Source organism: Geospiza fortis, unplaced genomic scaffold (genome assembly GCF_000277835.1).
Source record: "Geospiza fortis unplaced genomic scaffold, GeoFor_1.0 scaffold617, whole genome shotgun sequence".
Lineage (NCBI taxonomy): Eukaryota > Metazoa > Chordata > Aves > Passeriformes > Thraupidae > Geospiza > Geospiza fortis.
Genome location: NW_005054673.1, coordinates 199,501 through 203,367, shown reverse-complemented (window position 1 = coordinate 203,367; position 3,867 = coordinate 199,501).

The following is a 3,867-nucleotide window of genomic DNA, read 5'->3' as shown; positions in this document are numbered from 1 at the left end:
GCAGGAATGACCAAACCAAGAATGAAAAAAAAGTAGGAATGACCAAACAAGGAATGACCAAGTCAAACCTAGAAATGAACAAAACCAGGAATGAGCAAACCAAACCCAGGAATGGCCAAAGCAAACCTGGGAATGGCAAACTGAGGAATGAACAAAACTAGGAATGAACAAATCAGACTCAGGAATGGAAAATGTGGGAATGAACAAACCCAGGAGTGGGCAAAACCAGGAATGGGCAAACCCAGGAATGGCCAAACCAAACCCAGGAATGAACAAATCAAACCTGGGAATGGAAAATGTAGGAATGAAAAACCCAGGAATGGGAAAAACCAGGAATGACCAAACCAAACCCGGGAATGGCAAACCCAGGAATGGCCAAACCAAACCCAGGAATGACAAACCCAAGAATGAACAACCCAAGTCCAGGAATGGCCAAACCAAACCCGGGAATGGCAAACCCAGGAATGGCCAAACCAAACCCGGGAATGGCACACCCAGGAATCAACAACCCAAGCCCAGGAATTGCAAGCCCCTGCAGGTTTCCTCTCTCCCCAGCCCCTGGGCTCAGCACAGCGTTTCCCCCGAGCTGCTCAGCGCTGTGGGATGAACAAAGGCTTTGGGGCTGTCCGTCTGTCCCTGGCAGCGCTGTGACAGCTCCTGGCACGCCTGGGGACAGGGGACAGCAGGTACCGGCTCAAAGGGCCGTGCTGCTCTCCCAGCTGCCGCTGCCGGGCGTTTCCAGCCCCGGCCGCTTTTTGAATTCAGATTTTTTGATCCCATAATGAGTAACGAGCAGCGCCCGGGGGCTCAGCCCCGCGCCGGGGGATGGCAGCCGGTCCCTGCCGCGGGCACACGCCAGCTGTCCCTGCCTGGCTGGGGACGGGGGGGGGACAGCCCGGGCGGTCCCTCCTGCCCCGGGGGCTCCGGGCCGGTGGCAGATGCGAGGCACGGCCGGCAGCAGGCGGGGGGGCAGAGCGGCCGGGGCTCATTTGCACATCAAAAGCGGGGGTTGCTCCCCAAACCCGGCCCTGCGAGCGCGGGGGGGGCCCGTCCGATTCCCCGTGCCAGGCAGCGCCACGGAGGCGCTGGGGGGGGGTTTGGGTTCGGGGGTCAGGTTTGGGTTTAGGGTTGGGGTTGGGTTCAGGTTTAGGTGTGGCTTTGGGTTCGGGTTTAGGTTTGGGTTCGGGTTTAGGTTTGGGTTTAGATTTGGATTTGGGTTCGGGTTTGGGTTTAGGTTTGGGTTCAGGTTTGGGTTTTGGTCAGGGTCCGGGTTTGGGTTTGGATTCGGGTTTAGGTTTAGGTTCGGGTTTAGGTTTGAGTTTGGCTTCGGGTTTGGGTTTAGGTTTGGGTTCGGTTCAGGTTCGCGTTTGAGTTTAGGTTTGGGTTCGGGTTTGAATTTGGGTTTGGGTTTAGGTTCGGGTTTAGGTTCAGGTTCGGGTTTGGGGCTGGCTCTGCCCTGCACACCGCCAGACACGCGTGCGGTGCCACCGGCGCGTTTTAAGGAGATGCAAATCGGCTTTTCTCCGTGCCGGGGCTCATTTGCATACGCTCATTTGCATACGCTCATTAGCCCAACGACCGCGGCAGCTGGAGCGGGGCTGGAGCAGAGCAGGGACCCCCGAGAAAGGCTCGTTCTCCCTTTTGCCCCCCAAAAACCAGCCTGGCTGCCTCAGCCCCTGGTCGTGCTGAGCTGTCCCCGAGGGAGCTCTGAATGATTTTCCCCTGGCATTATCCGGCCTTGCTGCTCCTTCCTGCTCTGTGTCCTGCAGGAGCAGGGTCCCAGCTGTCCTGGGGCTCTGCCAGGAGCATTTCACACCCTGAGGCTCTCCCAGGACAAGAGGTCACATCCTGGTGCTCTCCCCTGCCAGGTTTGTGCCAAGGCTGGCACAGCTCAGTCACAGCTCCAGGAGGGGTTTGCTGGAACAGGGGCAGGATCATCGCCTGCTTTCCAGGAGAAGCAGCCCAGACCCATCAGGGCTGGCATTTTGGATCTCCAGGGATGAGGTTTTGGCTTCCCTGGACGTTCCTAAGGATTCTCTGGGGTGTTTGTGCCCTCAGGGATGCTGCTGGCCCTGCCCTTGCTCCTTCTGGTGCTGCTGAGCTGGGCTGTGACCTTGGAGGGACAGGGACATCCCCATGAGGCTCAGGGCTCTCCTTGCTGCTCCCTTGGCGGGTTTAGTGGCAAGGAAGGGCTGGGAAGGGCTGGGCTGCACCCCCAGCCAGGTTGGGGTGGCTGTGACAGGAGGGACCCTCAGGGCACAGAGCCCTCACTGGGATTTCCTGTCCTTTCCCTCCCCAGCAGTTCCAAAATAAACGAAAAATAAATAAACTCAAATTTCCCTGGAAAGCAGCAGCAGGTGCCAAGAGCCTTTTTGGGGTGCCCAGATCCACCCCCTGCCCTGTGGGTGCAGCCAGAATGAGCAAAGTTGCCTGAAATTGAAGAGTTTTCCCCATTTTCTGCTCCCCAACCTCCCCCTTGGCCTCTCCCCACGCTGTTTTTTTCGTGGAATTGATTTGGTTTGAAGCAAAACAGCTGAAACAGTCAAAACCCGACCTCGGGTTTGTTCCAGCAGCCAGGCTCCACCTCTCCCTCGGGAATTGTTTTCCCTGGATCTCCTCAGGGTCGGGACCTGCCTGCTCAGGGACGCTGGGGATGGGCTGGGGGTGAAATCCAGCCCCGCCTGCAGGGTCGGGGGCTCAGGCTGGCAGGATTATCCCGAGCCCAATCCCTGCTTCTCCACGCTCGGGTTATCCCAGCTGCAGAGCAGAGATAACTCCAGGGCCAGGTGCAGGGATGGCCCCAGAGGGGACTCTGGTGGGCTGTGATAAATTCACAGAATCCCAGAATGATGAGCTTGGAAGAGACCTCTGAGATCATCCAGTCCAACCTGTGCCCTGACACCTCACCCAGACTATAGCACCCAGTGCCATGTCCAGGCTTTTTTTAAACACATCCAGAGATGGTGATTCCACCACCTCCCTGGGAAGAGCATTCCAGTGCTTTATTATTCTTTTGGTGAAAAATTTCTTCCTGATATCCAACCTACACCTTCCCTGACATAGCTGTGTCCTTTTCTGGTGGCTCGGGCATGGAGAATGACCAGAACACCAACGAGCACCTGTCACAGAGATGTTTTATGAAAAATCCTTCCATTAAGATTTGTTCTCCTGAGAAGCTGAGAGGCCTCAGGAACAAAATGTAAACATTGATTATCTGCTGCTGTGGAATGCAACAGGTGGATCTGTGATTGGTCCATGTTGCTTGTTTCTAATTAATGGCCAATCACAGTCAGCTGTCTTGGACTCTGTGAGACACAAGATTTTATTATCATTTCTTTCTATTCCTTTCAAGACTTCTGATGAAATCCTTTCTTCCATTCTTTTAGTACAGTTTTAATATAATATATCTCATAAAATAATAAATCAGCCTTCTGAAACATGGAGTCAGATCCTCCCTCGTCCTGGGACCCCTGTGAACACCACCACAAGCACCTGCAGAGAGAGGCTGGAGAAGTTTTAAAAAATTTATTTATAAATAAAAAACATAAAATTAACCAGTAGTTTACATCAGTCACCAGAAAGAACATCCAAAAAAAAAAAAATCAACAAAATGAAAAAAAAAAAAACCTGCAGAAAAATAATTCTCTTGTCCAGACACACCTGGAATGCGACGGGCACACACAGCGCGGTTGTGCAAAGGCAGCACGGCGAGGCCTCTGGAGATCACATCACAGAGCTGGGGGGGACACGGGGCCGGGGGACACGCCTGGGGACAGGGACAGGGACGGGGACAGGGGACGCAGAGAGGGACAGGGACGGTGACAGTGCCTGGGGACAGGGACAGGGTGAGGGACAGGGTCAGGGGGC